The sequence below is a fragment of the Rhinolophus sinicus genome, chromosome 8, assembly GCF_057876585.1.
Source record: "Rhinolophus sinicus isolate RSI-liver-muscle chromosome 8, RSI-T2T, whole genome shotgun sequence".
NCBI lineage: Eukaryota > Metazoa > Chordata > Mammalia > Chiroptera > Rhinolophidae > Rhinolophus > Rhinolophus sinicus.
Genome location: NC_142508.1, coordinates 57,099,258 through 57,118,630, shown reverse-complemented (window position 1 = coordinate 57,118,630; position 19,373 = coordinate 57,099,258). Strand labels below are relative to the sequence as shown.

Sequence of the window (19,373 nt, the reverse complement as noted above, 5' to 3'; positions counted from 1 at the left end):
TCACTGTCTACTTATGGACCGCGTACCTTTCTTGCGGAAATAATGCAGAAGGTGGAGGCCATGCACGCAGGTCGATGATGCCAGGGGGCAGGCAAGAAGAGAATTGCCCTCAGCTTTGGTGTTGCAAACATGCTGGCCTCAGAATGCCCGCCCCACTCCCTGACAGGTAGAGCCATCTGATGGGTCTGTCTGAGCCCACAGTTCTTTTAAGTGCAAGAAAAAGCTGGGCCAATTGCCTTGATTTTTATTCTAAGGTGATTTTAATTATCTTCTCTGTGATTTGGGAATTGCCTTTATTTCTCTTTCTTGGTGTGTTAGCCATAAAACGTCACATTTGAATAGCTGAGGGTATGTGTCTAGGTTGAGTCTTAAAAAGGCAACAAAGAGTCCTTATTACGGGGTGGGGGGTGAAACCTATGTCACCATATTAATCCTAAATTGGGATTAAGCGTACAGGCCTTGACCCTACTGTGCACTGGGCACCTCACTTTATTTTTGCCACTGCCATTGAGAAGTTTGTCTTCCACCTTTTTTTCTGTAGAATGAAAGATGGTTAGCAATTTTATTTCTCTCAGCACCACCTTGAAACTTCTGTTTGCTTCCCTCCACTGTGCAAAGCCAGAGGCCCCAAAGAGCAGGATTCGCTGACCCATGTTGACAGATGGGATGATGGATGGGGCAGAGCAGGGCACAGGCCGATTGGACCAAAGGGGGAGTCAGGGCTGAACAGGCTCCTTCCTGAATCAAGAGCAGAAGGGCGGGGGGGGGGGGGGTCTGGGGCAAAGCCCTGTGTCAGAAACTCAAGCTTTAGAAAACAACCGCCATCCATGCCCAAAGAGAGCGGTAAAGTGACACTGTAGCTTATTGCATGCAGAGCACAGAGAGCTGTTCTGCAATGCAGCTACCATCTAGCTCTTTCCATGTGTCAGGGATAGGCTGGCACTGGGGTGAAGGTGGAGGCAGCCCTTGTGAGCTTATTCCCTGGGAAACAGGACTATGAGGAGTTTGATTCCCTTCTTTGAGTGAAGAGTAGGGATAGAAATGGGTCTAGGATTCAGGAGGCCATGGAAAGAGGGGCTGCTCCTAGCCTGAGTGTGTCAGAGAAGCTTCCTAGATGAGGTGACATTGTGAAAGAGGAGAATACAAGCTAGCAGGATGGAGCGGGAAAGAAGAGCTGCTAGGCAGAGTACACGCCAGGAGTGCAGCCCCAGCTTCTATGAAGCAAGGTGGGGGGACACCCCAAATACACTAAGCACACGGTGTCAGGAGCTTGTTACATGGTTCATTCAGCCTTCTAAAACTCCAGAGAGACAGACTCATCATCCCCATTTCAGGAGGAAGAAACCGAGACACAGAGAATTGGAGTGTCTTGCTAAGGAGTGCCAGTGCTGGGATTTGAACCCAACCCCATCTGTCTTCCCATCTCCAGCTCTGATACGCAATTTTTCTGCAGAGTCGAGAGTCACATGGATCATTCTGAGCAGCCCTTTCGGTGAGAGGGAAGAGAAGCAGACTTCTTCCCTGTCTGTGGGTGTTTATTTAGGGGGTTGGGGAGATGTCCTCGAGTAGTACCTTCTGTCATTATACGGAGATGCCTAGGCAGCAGCCCACAGTAATGCGTTTCTGGAAATTCAGATTGTGCATTAGCCTGAATAACAATGCTAACAATCCCTGCACACAATCAGTTGCCTAGCTGTAAAGCAATAAAGAGCCTCTAGCTTTTGTTGTAACTATATTAATCCTAAGTTGGGAGTCCTAGCAGGCCTTAATGTCATCATACACACTGCTTGATTCCCCCCAGTACCACTTAGAACTTAGCTAAAGCTGACTTTCGTAGATCTGTTTTGGTTTGGTTTTGTTTTGTCTTTTTGTTTTGTCTTAAGCTCCTGCTCTTTTAGGGTGAGCATTCAGATAAAGAATAGGTTGTAACCTACACTCAAGGGAGATACCCTTGGGCCAACGTACATCCCCCAAGCTTTGAATGGTTTTCCCAGGCCTGTTGACGGACCAGGCGGGACCGTCCACACCATTGTCCTGTCATTCTTGATGCTAGCCATGACTATACTCCACCAACATTCAGCGTTCAGGAGAAAAGAGCAAAGCATTCTGCCTCAATCACGAGCAGCTTTGGCTCCCGTGGGCCCCTGTTCTAACCAGCTGAGTTGATGTATCACAGATGATCTTCAAATAACAGGTTCCCATTTGTTCAATGTCAAAGCCCTCTGTGGTTTGAAAAGTAAGCAACTTGGGTCTTGCCACTGCACATCAACACCCACTCAATCCTTTCAAATTAATTTAGTGCAACGAGTATTTATTAAGTGTCAGGTGGACAGTGGTCAGGTCACTGGCCCCTATGGAAACGCTGCCTCATGTTCTTTGAGTTTCTTTTAATGAAGATTGTCTGAGCTTACTTCCTCTTGTCCCTTCTGACTTCCATTCCTGTCTCCTCTTCTTTTTCGCTCTTATCTGTCTTCAACGCTGGCCCCACATTACATTTTCTTAGCTAATCCACCCCTCAAAGATAGACATGGATATAGACATATTAAAAAATAAAACGTTTTGCCAAAAAAAAGTTGATTCAATGGAAAGAATATAACCACTCTGTGTGTTTTTTTTTTTTTTTCCTTTGGACAAGGAGAGTTGATGACAATTTTCTGTTTACTTAATTTGAAAAAAAACTGAAAACATCGCAACATGTAAAAACCACCACTCTTTTGCATATGAATATGTGTGGTAAAGCAGCCACCTTCGGTTCACTGTTACTCATTTTCATAGTGAACTGGAATGGAACCAGTTGCACACATTTTCCTGTTTTCTGGGTTCCTCTGGGTTTGAGGATATCTGCTTTTTAGGTCCTGCTGGATCTCTGAGCATGAGCTATGAAATTCTTAACTACACTTGTAGCTTTTACAAGCTCCATCCAAGACATAGGCTTTCAGTGCCAATTTTCCTGTTGAATATGTGCCATGGTTTCTATTAAAAAAATAATTATAAAAGTAAATAAAGGACATAATTGGTCCTCTGAGATTTGGTAGTTTGGGACTTTGACAAAAACTTTTCAGTGGGACCAGGGTCATGGCGTCATGCTTATTTTTAAAGATAGCCTTCATCCAGGCATGCGGTGCTAGATCCATCTAGATTCTAGAGCAGCAAACGTTTGCTTTAAAAGTCAGATAGTAACTATTTTAGGGTTTGTAGTCCATTGGCTATCATATAGCCATTTAAAATAGGTCCATTTTAAAATGGGAAAATTATTCTTAGATGATGGACAGTAAAAGCAACAACCACAATAACAACAGATACCTGGCTGGATCGGTCCTGTTTCCAGAGATCTGGAGCAGTGCTTATCAAATGGGCACAGCGATCCTTCTAAAAGTGCAGACTTGGATTCAGGATATCAGGAATCAGACATGAATCCTGCATTCCTAATAAGCTCCAAAAGAAGGCTAATGTGGATGGTCCATGGAAGACATTTTGAGTGGAAAGAATTATATAGGAAATTCCTAGAAAGCCAGAATTTTATTTTCTTGTCTTATTATCGGTGCCCAGTATGGTGTCCGATTCCTAGTGGACTAATACACATGAGAGAAAGAGAGAGGCGGAGGAAGGGAAGAAGGGAGGAAGAATTCCAGCTTAAAAAAAATATATATATATATAGGTACAAATATCTCTGGTGATTTCTGAATATCTAACAAAGATGAAGGAAATTCTTAAAGCATTGAAGCTCTTGTAATTCACATGGTTATATCATTATTAAAAATAAAAGCGTAAAATAGTGAGTTTGCAATTTCTAGAAAATCAGGCAGGTTACTACTTCTTCCACAAGTATGCTATGCATGTTCTTGCCACTCATTACTTCATCTGTTACTACGGACAAGTGCTAATGTGACTGTCTGTAGGTCTAACAATTGGGATTTTTCTTTTTAAGCAGAAAATATTTTAATTACAAAGGTGTGTCCAAATTTTGCACACCAGGTAGAAGCTATTGAAAGGGAAATTACAAATTCTTAAGCATCCGAAGATTAGTAGTCAGAGTTAACAACCAGACAATTAACAAGTTAAAAAAAAAATAGTGTGAATCACACACAGATGTTATTTTCCTGAACCGCTGCTTACAAAGGTAATTGCTCACAAATTTTAGAGTTTACAGCAGGTATCACAGGATTTCAAATTTAAGGGTATGTGTGTATTCAAAGTCTTAAGAATATCCAAGGGATGTATGCATAATTACCTGAAATTGAAACTACTGTAGTTTAAACACTTGCTGAAAGGAAGACCTTTTATTTCATCTTCTCTGTGGGCTGGGAGGGGGAAAAAAATCAACAGCAACTGACAGTAAAAACTTTTAATGTTGAATATGTCGATTTGCAAATTGTGAGTTAGCATCAGAGAGTGACGCTCTTTGATGATCATGGCTGATGCTCTGAGGAGAATGGCACAGGGCACCAGGTAAAATGGCCCTGGACCTTTCTTTAGACATTTTCTTTGCATTTACATTAATGGAAGAGAAGGTATTAGGGGACAAAGTGGAATTCTGGATAAATATGCCTGGATGAGAAACAAGGCAAAGTAGGTACGTGAGAAAAAAGTGACTGAGCAACAAATTGCAACAACAAATTTGAAACCAGTGTGGCTGGATGAGCCAAGACACAACAACATTTATCAAGCATCAAGAGGTAGCCTTTAGTAAGTTTCATTAACAAGAAAGCTGATCTGTATCTTAATTTATGAAGCATACCATCTCTATTTTGGGTTGGACCCAGCTCTAAAACTTAGAACCAGGTGGCTTTGGTCAAGTCTCATAAACTCTGTTTCAGTTTCTTCATCTGTAAAATGTCTCAAAAGTACCCTTTTTGCAGGGAGGGGGGGTGTGAGGGAGGATTAAATTATAGTCCATTAAAGTCAACCATGTCTCTAAAGCATCTGGCACATAGTAAGACCTCAATAAGTAGTAGGTATTATTATTTGGTGGGCAATGAAACAGGGTATATGGAGATATTTTAAAATATAGGTTTTATTATTATTTAGGTACTGTAAGACCAACAGATCAGAAGACAACTGCATTGCAATGACAGTTTGTGATACAGATCCCAGAAGGGGGCATTCTATGCCCTGGGGGGCTTCTTAGGGCAGCACCAAGGTCAGTCAGGAGGCAGAGGGAGAGGGTGAAACTGTGGAGCGGAGGCTTTATTGTGGTTTCTTCAGGCATGAACAGGGGAGGCAGGGTAAACAGCCTTAGGATTGGCTGGTTTGAATAATTTCAGTGGACTCTGGGTGACAGGGGTTGCCCCTAGTTGTCTGGTATCTGGCCCTAGTGTGAAGTAGAGTAGGTGAATTGTGGCCAGGAATGTGAGAGGCTGATAAAGAAGGTGACTGTGGGTCTGAGCTCAGGACTGGTTAGTCTACAATGGGAAAGCACAGGCGAGTTTGCTATCTCGAATTGACTAACCCTGGGAGGGGCGGTCCCTCCAGGGTTAGCAAGGTCCCAGATGTGAAAGCATCAGAATACAAAAAAGTGAAAGATATAGCTAATACAGGAGAGAACCAAGAAGACACCTCTGGAAGTTTAAAAGTAAATACCTTTGGATTTTATGGATGAACAAAGCAAAAAATTGGATGAGAAGAACTATAGAAAAGGCACTAGTCAGAATCATCTCAAAATACCTGGTACAACAAAGTACCACATATTAAGAAAAGGACAGAGAAGTATGACAGCAAATGCAATTTTCAGTTGGAAAAATGCACAGCTTAGAAGGGAGGCTGAAGGTGAGGGAAACCAAGTCAGTCCTCTTATTCTTACAAGAGCTAGGACGTGGCCTTGGTCCCCACTCTTAATTGTGGCTGCAGAAGTGCCTACTTTTAGGTGGAATCATTTAACAGATCCAGTCACTATGCTGCTTCAAACCCTCCAATGGCTTTGCACTAAACCTATAAAAAGAAAACATGTCCAAGCTCCCCACTGTGGTCAGCATGGCATAGCTTAATCTCACCCTTCCTACATTTGCTGCATCACCTTTAACTTCCTCCAGCTTCCCAGCTCCCAGCTCCACTGTCCTTTCTGTTCCTTGAACACACCAAATTCATTGATTCCCTCTTCAGGACCTTCACCCTCTGGTCTCCTCTGTTCTGGTGTACTAGCTAGTCCTTCTGAGCTTTGCATGGTCGACTGGTTCTTATAATTCAAATCTCAGTTTAATTGTCACCTTTGAAGAGCGATTTTTCTTGAACTCTCCAGTCTAAAGAAGCCATCTGTTCTAATTCCCTGCATTGTGTTTATTACTCTCTGTTATTTTGTTGTGTATTTATTTGCTTCTCATCTGTATTTTCCCACAATAATCTGAATTCTAGGAAAGCAGGGACCTGGGTCCTGATTTCTGCTGTGGGACCAGGGCCTAGAAGTGAGCCCAGGACACAACAGGAACTCTGCGTTTATTGAGTGAATGAATGAACTGTCTATAAACACATCAGTCTTCACTCTGCCTCCAGACAGCTCAAGAACAATTCCCTCAAGAGACTCTGAAAATTAAAAAAAGAAGCAGTGCATGGATTCTGGCCCCAGTAGGCTTCCAGGCTTGGTGTTTCTTTAATTTCATGTAAATTTCTCTAAGTAAATATTCCTTAAAAGTGAATAAAATTTTATTTCGCTTTAACAAGAGAATATAAAAGTTAAAAAGGTCACTGTAGTAATAGACTAATCTCAATTACCAGGGCAGCCTCCGAAACCCTCACTCCCACCTAATCTCATTCACTGCATACGCAGCTCACCGTGTGATTTCCAACACAGCTAAATGAAATTATAAAGCAGTGTTAAATTTATTAATCATTTAATTAGCTAAATGTTCCTGCAAGTACTCGCGAGATGAATGACATGTCATTTTCTAATGCAATTTGCCTCTCAGGCAGCCAGGGTCAGAAAGTGAAGCTCCTGCCATCCTGAATGAGCTTTTTATATCACACCTTCTATTAAGAGACAGTGAGGACACCGGTGACCGTATTTGAGACTTGTACACAAGACCGGGGCACTTGGGTGCTAGCATTTTGAAAACGAGCTCTCCAGCTCAACTGGGTTACAAAGAGGAGGGGCAGGGTGGCGGATGAGCCCCCTCAGAGATTGCCTCTTCCCGTGTCTCCTTGCAGGGCAAATCTTTTCATATTTAACAAGCCACTGAGCAGAGCAGAGCAAAAGATAGCAGCCAGTATTAAACGCATGCTCAATCTAGTTTTATTTCTTTAAATTTACTCAGTCGAGAAAAATTTGTGGAGTGCGAACTCCCCTCATGCTAGGTGACTTTTTAATCCTTCTAGTTGAGTCAGGATTTATTTCTCCCTTCCAGCTTTCTAGCCTTTGCTTGTCCTCTTAGGGTGCATGCACACTTGCTCTTTGAAGAGGGTCTTCTCGGGGAGGAGTGTTCTGACTCCCAGCGTTAGGATACATACCTGGGGAGCTTTGGGATTTGGGGCCGACTTTGACCCGCCATTATTTCTGACTGCAAAATCCGTGACAAGAGGCGGCTGCCAAGAGCTTTGTAAATCTCCTCCCATTTGCGGGGAGAGAACTGGCATCAAGAACATTGTCTAAATTCACCCAGCAAGGAGCTGTTGGACTGGGTGGTACGTGTGGGCGAGAACATCCAAATGAACGCTGGTCTGTTTGTTCAGGAGATGGAAGCTGTCAGTTCGGAGAACCTCAGCAGGAGGAATGTTTTGATGCATGGATGTTCCTGCTTCACAGAGCCGCCAAACAGAGGCCAGCTATTCTGCATTGAGGAAGGTAGACACGATGGGACACAATAAGTAGATGTCTGAGAGCTGCTTTCTAGTCCTAGTTCCACATGCTGTTAGCTGCAGTCCCCTAGACAAGTCACATTATCTCTGGCCCCAGGATTTCATCATCCAGAAAACAGGGGTCATAGGAATACTCCATAGTCCTCTCCCTTATAGCTAATCATAAAATTGTCAGAAGGATGAAATGAAATGATATACTCGAAACTGTTAGATAAATTCTAAAGTGATGTAGCAGGATTGTGGAAGTACTTTATTTTGTTTTATTTTATTTTTTCTTTTAAGAGCAATGGCTTTGGGTCGAGTAGAGTTGCATCCCCAACTTGGCTCATCAAATAGTTTCTCTTTGATCCTGAGCAAGATATTTAGAGTCTCTGAGCCTTGGTTTACTTACTAATAAAATGGGAATCATACTAGTGCAAATTAGAGGGGGGGAAAAGTGTGTGTGTGTAGATATACATATTACACATATATACACAAAACATGTATATACATACACATATACATATACATATACACGTACAGTTACTGGCACCTAATCTAGCGTAATAATGCTGGTTGCTGCCGGTGCTGCTACTTCTACTACTATTTCCATCCCTATGAATGTGTCAACATCGCAGATAAAGGGGACCACCTCCCCCGCCAAAACTTCCATGCATGACTTCACACAGACCTCATTAAACAGGTTTGCCAAGCATAGGTGAAGGCGATTTTGTACCCACTTGCAGAATACAAGGCAAAGAGGAGGGCCAACACATTTGGTACCGATATGGCGTGGTGTTTAAGAGCGCGTTCAAATCCTCCCTCTGCCCTGTACTAGCTAAATGACCTTGAACTACTTATTTGCCTTGCTTACCCTCAATTTCTTTATCTCTAAGATGGCGGTCATCTCAGTGCCACCCTCCCACCGAAGGTTGTTGTAAAAAGGAAATGGGAAGCCCATAGCATAAGCTTGGCACATAAAATAAGCAGCCAACAAATAATTGGGGAGGAGGGGAGAGAGAGGGAGACAGAGAGAGAGAGAGAGAGAGAGAGAGAATGAGAGAGAGAGAGAGAAATGAAAAAGTTTCTGAGTAAGTTATGTCTAGATTGTTCATTTTCACAAATGCTTCTTCTACCTCCTCCCCGGAAGTAGTTTCCTGCCTTGCAAGTTTTGGGTTTATGCCATGCAGATCAGCGTAATGTCACAGATTGTAACACTCCCCTTCCCCGTGGCTTCTTTCCTTCAAGTTTAGGGCCTTCTTCTAGAGCCTGTAACTAAGACACTAACTCTCAAGCTCTCACAATACCTAGGGTGTTCCCCTAATGGCAACATTGCTGGCAAACACGGATGGGCAGGGATGGCCTCGGTTATCACTGGCCCTGGAGAAACAGGACACCTTGGCGTTGAGACCCTAGAATGGGGCAGGACACAATGAAAAGCGGGCCTAGGGAAGCATGGACAGTTTGCCCTTGGAGCCTGACTTCCACTTTCATCCTTGCACTTATTTTGAGCCATACCAAGGCCTTGCATCCTCAGCTATCATGAGTCCCATTAAGGAATGCAAGAGTTAAGACCAAGGGCAACCTGCATATCGGCTGTACTCATGGCTGTGCTGGGGAAACTGGCTGAAGGGCCCGCTGGGGCTGGAGGTCCTAACCTGACCTTCTGCAGAGCAGGTCTCCCCAGAGAGCCCGGAGCAGAAGCAAATGTGTCACTTGCTGCCTCCTGTTTCTCCGTAATTCATCTCAGGGGCCATCTTCCAGCCTCTGAGAAGAGAACATTCTCCCCCAGAAAAAGTGCTGATGGACAGATTTGGTCATTACTTATGGCTTAGAGAAAGCACCTTTCAACAGTCACACTCGAGAATTCGTTCAGGCATTTACCCGAACACGCACCCAGGACAAGGCCTCTTTCCCAAGCCAGTGTTTGTTGACAAGAGTTACAGTATGTGTGCACCGAGACGGATCACTGCGTACATTCACTGGGAGCTATAATCCGCTCTATGAGACACACGGGGTATAGACAATCAGGGAAGGAGAGATCGCAGGAGAGAAAGGAAGCAGGAAGGAAAGTGGAAGAAAGAGTCAGTGAGAAAGAGATCAGAGAAAGAGAAGTAAGCAAACCCAGCAGAGTGGTTAAACACCTAAGCACTGAAATCTGCCTGGGTTCCCTTGTGCCAACTGGGAGATACTGAGTAAGACCATTAGCCTCTCTGAGCCTGTTTCATCGTTTGTAAGATGGGAACCGTCATCAACGCCCCTAATTTATAGAGGTGCTTGGAGCGCTACAAGAGCTAAGCAGGCAAAGAACTTGAGACAATGCCCAACATATAGTCACTTGTCAATAAATATGAATCATGTTATTAAAGAGAGAGGAAGAGGGAGACGAGAATGGGTGGGAGGGGGGCGAGAACAGAAGAAAATGAAAATGAAGGTAAGGGAGAAGATGTAGAGTGAAAAATAAAGGAAAGGGGAAGAGAAGAGAGGTTGGAGAGAAAAGAGAAGAGAGCTTCCAGTGCTGCAGCTGGATATACCGAGTGGGTTCTGCTTTTTCTAGCCCCGCTCATGCTTTCATCTCTCCAGATTGTTGTAGGCATGGTTTACACATAAACTCAGAAACACAGGCTAAACATAGACGTTAGCCACATGCACGGTAGGCAGGCAGGATTGTGTCCACACTTTCAGTTTGCCATATAAAAGCTTTTCCTCGCTGCAACTTTATGGCCCAGAAACTCAACTACAAAAAACGACGATACCATTTTTTACTTTATAGCAAAATATAAATCAATACTTGTATGTCTCTTTTACGAGTTTGGGAGCCACAGCAATTGAGGAGACCCAGCGTCTGGGTATCCCCACCTAACCAAGGTTTTTGTTTGTTTATTTGTTTGTTTTTTTCCCCTTCCACCATGTTAAATATTTCTGGCTAACCAGTTAAAATGGGGAGATGGCCATGATTGCTTTTAGATTGCCACTTCCACATTGAGTGAATTTTATAATAAGAAGCCATTTTTCCCCCCCGATAGGCTGCCCTTGTGCCCGCCTCTCTGACTTTGCGGTCCTCATTATTGTGGGTTTAAATGAAGGATGTTCATTCAGGCAGGGACGGGGGGAGGCCACCAGGCATCAGAGCTGTTATCAGGCCCTTCTATCAGGCCAAGTGACAGGCGTCCGGAGCAAGAATGCAGAGCTCATGGTGGAGACCTCCAGCTGACACCAAAGGTGACTCCCCTCACTCTAACCTTGAAAGGGAAAGTTCCCACTTTATTAAAATGAATTTCGAAAGGGCCTCTCTGACAGCTGCATAATTAAATATTGGAGTGTCAGCGATAATTTATTCCACTCGCATGTCGTGGTCAGATCCTTTTCACTAGAGGGTCAGCAAGCATGGTGACAGAGGCAAGGAGACAAGGGATTCGGGGCCCTTTGTCATTTAGGTAGACCCAGCTCTGAAATCTGAGACTCATAAAACATACGAATGCACACACACACACACACACACACACACACGCAAACACACTCACCCCAGAGAGGGACAAAGTGTGTATGAAGATACCCTGTTGTTATTCACCCAGTGCAACAATCTAGTTCAAAGCTGATATGCGTTTATTACGAATAGAAAATGTGAAATGATCAAGACCGGTGTGTAAAGACTTTCAACCTCTACTTGAGGGTCTCTGTGGGAGCCATAGCTGTTTCGGAAGTATCAGCCATCCAATCTCTGTAGCTCTCTTTCTACAGCGCAGTTGATAAGGAAGGTCATCGCAGATAGGAAAGTGGATGGAACTTCCTGGACTTGAACTTTTGTACAAGTTGTTACAAGGCTAGTGAATTTATAGAGACTCAGTGTAAGGGCTTTAGGTGTGCGCTGGCCCTGCCCAATAAACAACCATTGAATGTATCATTGTAGGGGGAGTCCACTGTGAGTGTGTGTGTGTGTGTGTGTGTGTATTATTGAGAGAAATTTACCTAGTTTTAAGCAGGTATAGTGGAAAGCACATGGGTTTTAGAGTCCAACACAGAATCCTTTCTTTGATTAATGCAGCTAAATGCCCACCACAGCCAGTGGCATATTGCTTCATAAATGCCTATGAAAAAGTACAAAAAACACAGCCAGAGCGAATTCCATATAGACCTTCTCGGGATGTTTAGTCTTTGTTTATGTTAGTGTTTGGCTTTGTTTTGTTTCGGCTGGGGAGCAGTTGTATGATTTTTCCTCTTTGGTAGTGCAGAGGAAATGAGTTAATGCTTCTTGGGGCTCGTTGTCCGGAAGGCTCTGCCTGCGGTGTGTCTACGCAGAGAACCAGCCCACGAGCCCAGTCCATCATTTCTTATTTGACCCTGTCCTGTTTACTCTGTCGGGGTAAAAGCGCAGGCCGAGCTTGGCTAGTCAGTGTATTCCTTTGTCAGAGGCAGGCTTGGCTACTCCGAGTCAGCCTGAACAAATTACATCCCTCACTCTGTCGCCGAACCAGGAACAGGGTTATAACTCAGTCTAAGCACCGGTCCCTCTTCTATTACCTTCATAACCAAGGTCATACTAATCAACTCAATTACCAGTCCTCTCGGACATTTTCATAATGTTTTCTGCTAGTTGCTCTCCTGTGAAAATCTCTCGGTCTAAGCAAATTAATGCCATTTTTATAACTATCTACATTTCAGGTACAGTGATCTCCTTTGGAAAGACTGTATCCCCAGCAGCATAAACTTGCTTTCCTTCCCAGCATAATGTTCAGACAAGTTAGGGTATTGCCACAGTTCGTTCTTGACTTCTTTTTTTTTTATGGTATAAACAGATATTTTTGTTTTTAGGAAAACTTGAAATTACAAAGAAATTACTTTAGTCACTTCTGGAAGCAGAGGACCATGTCTCCTCCCATCACCTTCTCCCCACTTCCAAATCAGCAAGCTGGGTGTTTCAGCCAGGGCTCTTCCAGGCCTCAATTTCTGAGACATATGCACGAGGATGAAACTGCGTTATGTTCCATAAAGGTGGTGTTTTATGTCCTGATTAGTTTGCAGATGTGTTACCTTTTGCCTCTTCTTCACCCCACCCTACTTATATCTCTCCTTTGTGGCAGAACCACCGTGTACATTTGTCTAGCATTCTATTTTTTAAATGCTTTTTCTAGTTATCTAATTTGATTTCTATTGCAGATCTAGGAGAGTTCAAAATCACACCATTCGGGAAATAGCCCATATTTTGAAAATTCTCTAACAGCACAATTGCTGGGTCGCTAGTGCCTTGAAGGTGTCAGATGGGCTTGTTTTCTGAGTCATGCTGGTTAACTGCAGCCCAAGTTTAGAAAGCAAACCACTGATTTGATTTAATACAGGAGCTAACCAGGACACAGGGTGACTGCTGCCTTTTAGTATCTCTGAACGGCCACCTCCCACGCTGCTCAGATTATTCATTAAAATGAAGCTCTGTTAACGTTGGGTCTACATCCTGTGGGATATATCTTGCTCATAGTAGGCTCTGAAAAAAGACCAGTTGAATGAATAAATTATTTCATCACCTCTTATTTAATGGACTTGCTTATTTGCTCAAAAGAGACATTGAGCTGAGTATAAAGGACAACATACATTTCAACTGCATCTGAATTGTGTTAGTCCATATTAAAAAAAAAAAGGACAGAGGGTAACGGGGGCGGGGGGTGGGGGGTGGGAGATGAGGGTAAGGGGGATCGAATATATGGTGATGGAAGGAGAACTGACTCTGGGTGATGAACACACAATGGGATTTATAGATGATGTGATACAGAGTTGTACACCTGAAATCTATGTAATTTTACTAACAATTGTCACCCCAATAAATTTAATAAAATTAAATTAAAAAAAAAAAAAAGGAAACAGTGATGCAAATATGATAAAATGCTAATAATTCCACTTGTGAGTGGTGGGTATAAATGTGGTTGTATTATTCCTGGTGTTTTTTCTGTATTTCCAAGTTTCCCCCCACTCATTTTACTTAATGACACGGAGGTCTGGGTTCGCACATACCCTTAAGGCAGGTCAGACATTTGGTAATGCGACTGAAGGGAGGGAGCTGACATCTGTGTGTACCCATCATGCACTGGCCTTGAGCTCGGTGCTCTGCTTCCACTGTCTCATGGAATTCTTCACAGCTTCTGGCTCTTCTCCTTCTTGCCATCTTCACCACAGTAACTCTGAAGCCCAACTCACTTCCCCCACGTTACAGAAGTCAAAGGAGGCACAGATGACATTCAAATTCAGGCCAGAGTGAATTCAAAATCCCTGCTCTTTTTTCTCCCCCCCCCCCCACAAACATTTAAAAAATTGAGGGGAAATTCACATAACATAGTTAACTATTTGAAATATGATTCAGTGTACTACCACCATGTCTCTGTAGTTTCAAAACTTTCTCATCCTTCCCAGAAAAACAACCCATGCCCATTAAATAATCATTTCTCATTCCTCCCAGTCCACTGCTCTGTCTTTGGTCTCTGGATTTGCCTATTCTGGACATTTCATACAAAAGCAATCATACAGTACGTGACCTTTTGTGTCTAGCTTCTTTCACGTAGCATATTGTCTGTCAGTACCTCAGTTTTTCATTGGCTGAGTAATATTCCATTATATGGACATACCACATTTTTTTTCTGCATTCATCCATTGATGGACAATTGGGTTGTTTCCACCGTTCGGCTCTTCGGCATAATGCTGCCGTGAGCACTTGCGTACACGTTTCTCTGTGGACATTCGTTTTCATTGCTCTTGGCGATCACCCTAGTGGTGGTACTGCTGGGTCCTGTGCTTAACTCTAAGTTTAACTTTTTGAAGAACTGCCAAACCGTCTTCCACAGTGGCTGCCCCCATTTTTACCTAAAATCTCTGCTCTTCTTACTTCTCAGAGTCTTCTAAGGCACTAGCGTTTTCATTAAGTTCTTTCTGCAGAAAGAGTTAAGGCGTCTCCTCAGGTAACTATGATCAACCCTGAGGGATTTAGCTTGTGCGTGTGCAACTGAAATAGCCAGGAGGCATCCAGTCCCTGTTATTTCAGTCTCTCTCCCCCTCCTTCTCACCCCATGCAAGCTCCATCTTTCCCAAGAATGGAGGATGGGTGGCCTAGAAAAGTGGAGGGATGCAAGGGAGTAATAATTATGCCTTCGCCAAGTGCCAACTAAAATTCCCAGCCACTTTTGTCTCTAGATTGCTCTGATCTCACCCTTCAGCACCCTCAGTGACGGGAAGGCAGCCCAGTCACAAACTTAAGCAAACTCAGAAGGAAACTGAGGCCCGGCAAAGTCATTCAGCGTAGCCAACCTCACAGAGCTCACGTGCACTGGAGGCAAGAGCAGCAGTTGCTGTCTCCACGCCTCCATCAGCGGCTGTGCTCTCTGATAACCTTCACATTTGGGAAAACTAAAATGGAAAAGAAAAGAAAAAAACTGTGTAAAAGACCCTTTTAAAAAGGTAAACGTTTTTCATTATATGAACTCTTCACTTTGGAAAACCGGCTGACAGCAAAAATCTTGATCCCGAGCTTCTTTAGAAATCTTGGACCCCGTTAGAGAGAACATTCTGGGGAATATAGCACATATACATTATTACGGGAAAGGCATGTGCTAGCTATTTTATGAACATAATCCCATTTAATTCTTCATCTTAGAATTCTAAAAAGTCAATAGACTTTGCCCTGTGGTAGAGACAAGGAAGCCAAGACTCAGAGACATCAAATTACATGTCCAAAGTCTCCCCTTTTGGAGGTAGTAGCCTCTGGCTCTTGATTTTCCAGACCCTAGACGGCAGCTTATTTTCACTTGGCCACATGTCTGAGACATGTTATGTGTCAGAGAGCACAAAACGACTGAGATCATAAGACCAAAGACAAAAAGGCCCTTAATGCATGAACTGCCACAGCTGTGTGCCGGGCTGCGTCTCACTTCCCCATTTGTAAGCTGGGGGAGGGGGGCATGTGGAAGGGCAAGACTTCCCCGGGGGCTGCAGAGGGTGTGTTGAGCACCTTCTTGGAATGCTTCAAAACTGGGCTTGCAGGCTCCCTTTGTTGATGCTTTCACCACCCCAGGCTGTCATTTTCAGCCCAGGGAAAGCCCCCCGCAGCCCCAAATCAAGGATAGGGAGAGCAATTTCGAGTTTGACCTTCCTGCTTCCCATAAATAGTGAAAGCCAGCAACTATTGCCTAAGTCTTAACCAAAACCAAGGAAGTACATTGTCCAAGACACATTGAGATTAGAATGGACATGCTGGACAGGTGGTGGACAGGTGATTGGAAATACCCAGGTCACGAGTCAGAGACCTGGGCTTTAGCCCAACCTTGTCATGGACTCCCTTCGTGACCCTGGGGACTTCCCCTCTCCTGCCTGGACTTTATTCCTGAATGTACACAGTGAGATGGGTCTAGATGAGATTGCTGTCTGTCAGGGAAGTTCTTAGAGCAGGTCTGGTTGAGAGAACTTGGAATCTCAAGATGGAAAAACTAACACAAAATCCCTGTGTTGAAGACCATCCCCCGTGGCTCAGCAGTACTGGCTCTGCTGAGTATTGCACCAGTAGTCGGTGCTGTCTTGCAGGACATTGCAATCTTAAGGACACCCTCACTACCCCTCCTAAAAGGAGAGTTTATATAAGCACAAGCCAGCTCCTACACATTTGGGATCTCCTGTGTTTTCCACCATCTTGGGAGAATTTTTCCATAATGTCCTTCAATAATATAATCTACTCATATTTTCCCAGAGACACAGTTTCCTGTTGAATGTCCTATATTTCTTTTCACAAACATCATTTCATTTAATCCTCACACAATCCTCATGGTGTTGTCATCACCTCCAATTTACAGTTGAGAATATAGGGGACCAGAGAGGTTAAGTGATTTGCCCAAGATCACCCAGCTAGCAAGTCACAAAGTTGGAATTTGATGCAGGTTCAACTCCTTCAGCACTTACCGCCACTGCCTCTTGATACATTTTCTTGTAAGGAGCATCTTACAATCAAACTGACATGACTACTTAATTTTATCTTTGGATAAAAATGGTACCAGTCTCAGAAGTCAACGAGTTAAGTAATGGTTGATTAAGAAATTTAAATCTATGAATTCCCTAGGAACAAATGATTGCATGATTGCAAGACGAAATTTTTACTTAAAATAAATGAAGAAAAAAACGGAACTCACTTTTCAGTCATGTTACTTCTTCTTTTACAGTAAATGCCCTCTTTAGGATTTTGCAAGCTCATTTCATGATTTTTTTTCTCTTTTAGTAACTTTCCAAATTTAGAAGTTAAATTTATAAGACTGTAATTTGCAAAGTCATCTTTTTTTTTTTTTTAGAAATGTAAGCAGGAGATGAGGCCTGTCCAGGTTTGGGGGTGATGGCTCGTGATCTGTTATTGACTTTGGCCAAGTCTTGGCGGATTCCTGTGGGTAGGTGATTATTAGCACCTTGCCTACAAAATGTAAATACCTTGACTTATCTAAATATTCCCCCCCACACACACTCCCCAATTTAAGAAAAATGTGGAATGTTGGGAAATGTTTCCAAGAATAAACCAAAGGATGAGCCAGCCTAGGGAAGTGAACTTCAAAAGGAAATGGAATACGTTCAATTCCACAATGATTATTTGCTGACCCGGTGCTAGGCACGCCGAGAGTGAGATGGATGGAATTTATGGAGTAGCTGCCTTCAAGGTCACAGAGTAGCTTGGAAGACAGGTATGCCCATAGGTTATTACAACACAGGGTGAGTGCACCCCAGGGAACACGCAGACAACGTACAGGGGCTCACAGAGGGAGGGATTAACTCTATAAGGAAGGATTTCGATAATGGCTTTCAATTACACGATGCATCTAATAATATGATTACATACTTTCACAATAGTGTTGTACTCTCATTATTATTTATCCCCCCACACTGAATAAATATAATTATTACATTAGTCCTTTCCATTATTAGTTCTCTTTATTCATAATAAAAACAGTGGTGAGTAGTTTATAAGAAGAATTCTTTTGTGACTCTTCACGTCATTTTTCTACTCAGAATTTTAAAATATTTGTTTGTTTGTTTGTTTGTTTGCTTGTGTTTTTCCTAATCCTTGAATGAAAACATTACCTCCCAAGCCCTCTGACAGTGGGTGCTGATTTTTCAGTGAGCTCACAAATGCTTTTCAAGAGCAACTTAATGTTGGATCAAGTCACCCCAGGGAGGTTAGTTCTTCACTATGCATCATGGCCTTTTAATGCCATACTGCTTTTTATCAACCAATCTGCAGATGTTTTTCCTTCTTTCACACCGAAAACCCTTCACTGTGGAAACCAGTAAGTTTGTCATCTCATTGTTGTTGTTTTCTGATGTCTTGACAGCAGAACCAATCTTCCAAATCCTTTAAAGAAAAAAAAAAAAAGCACCAAAACAAACTCAATCACAAAAGCTTTTAAAACTCTGAAATCCCAGGAAGCTAATTAGTGCATCCTTTTAAGATGGCTTCCTGCATTTTTATATACACATAGGCTTTGGTTTCAAATGCAGTTGGCAGTTTGCCACAAGTCAGGCAGGTCATCCCAGCTCTTAGGAACACAAGCTTCTGCAAAGCCCTGTGAAGGGAGGGCAGGGCCGTGACTCTCCCCTGCATTAGCGCGTGACTGTGACCCGTCACCAGGTAGCAGGTGGAAGCCAGAAGCTGCATTCACGTGGGCTCCCGGTGGGTAGTTGTATACTTCCCAAACTTCTCTCATTGCCCTAACGATGTCCTTATTTTGCTATTTCTCCACTTGACATTGAAGCTCTAGGGAGCAGGAACCGGTGTACATCCCAGGGCCTTGCATGGTACTTGGCACGTAAGAGGTGTGTAATAGGTGCCACTGCTGTAGTGCAGAAAGCACAGACTTCAGAATTGGTCAAAGGAATGCACATCTGGGAGCACACAGCCCTCCTTAGGCTGTGTCTGAGTTCCCTCCAGGCCTTGCATTTCTGCTCCAGGCTGCAAAATCTCTGACAGCCGCAACCACCCATCTTTGTACCCAAAGTCCCCACTAAGTGCCTGGCTCAGAGTAGGCCCTCAATAAATGTTTGCTCCTCACTGAGTGACTGTATGAATCATGTCTAGGATGTCTACTCTAAGACAGAACTTGTGGGACGTCTTTAGGTATATTTTTGCCTTCCTTAGGAATTTGGAAATTTCACTGCCAAGGGCAAAGACAGACTGTGAGAGATGGTCTCTCTCTCTCTCTGTCTCTGCCTCTCTCTCTCTCTCTCTCTCTCTCTCTCTCTCTCTCTCTCTCTCTCTGTATGAAAAGGCCTTGGAAGTATAAAATTATGACTTACACACCTTGCTGAATTTATCTCATTGTATTAGAGAGACATTCTCTAATTCTCTCCAGAAGAGTCTTTTCTGGCACAAAAACCATGTTAATCACATTTGAAATACATGTGTGTTCGTGCCTCCAAGCCCATGTCCATATGCATGTATGTCACTGCAGAATAAACTCCATCAGTTCCCATCATCTGCTCCCCTTCTGGACTTCCTGAGAAGCATGAGAGTGGCACATTCCAGATGGAGGGAACTATCCAGGAATCATCTTAGAAGCATAGAAACACCTGGTGTGTTTGGGGCATATTTGAGTGCCTCATTG

The 19,373-nt window shown here is 43.4% G+C and overlaps 1 protein-coding gene across 1 annotated transcript in view; it reads left to right on the top strand.

Moving 5' to 3' along the window:
- WWOX (WW domain containing oxidoreductase) overlaps positions 1-19,373 on the top strand; it is a 916,272-nt gene that overhangs the window by 859,277 nt on the left and 37,622 nt on the right. The gene's annotated exons all lie outside the window — the stretch shown is intronic.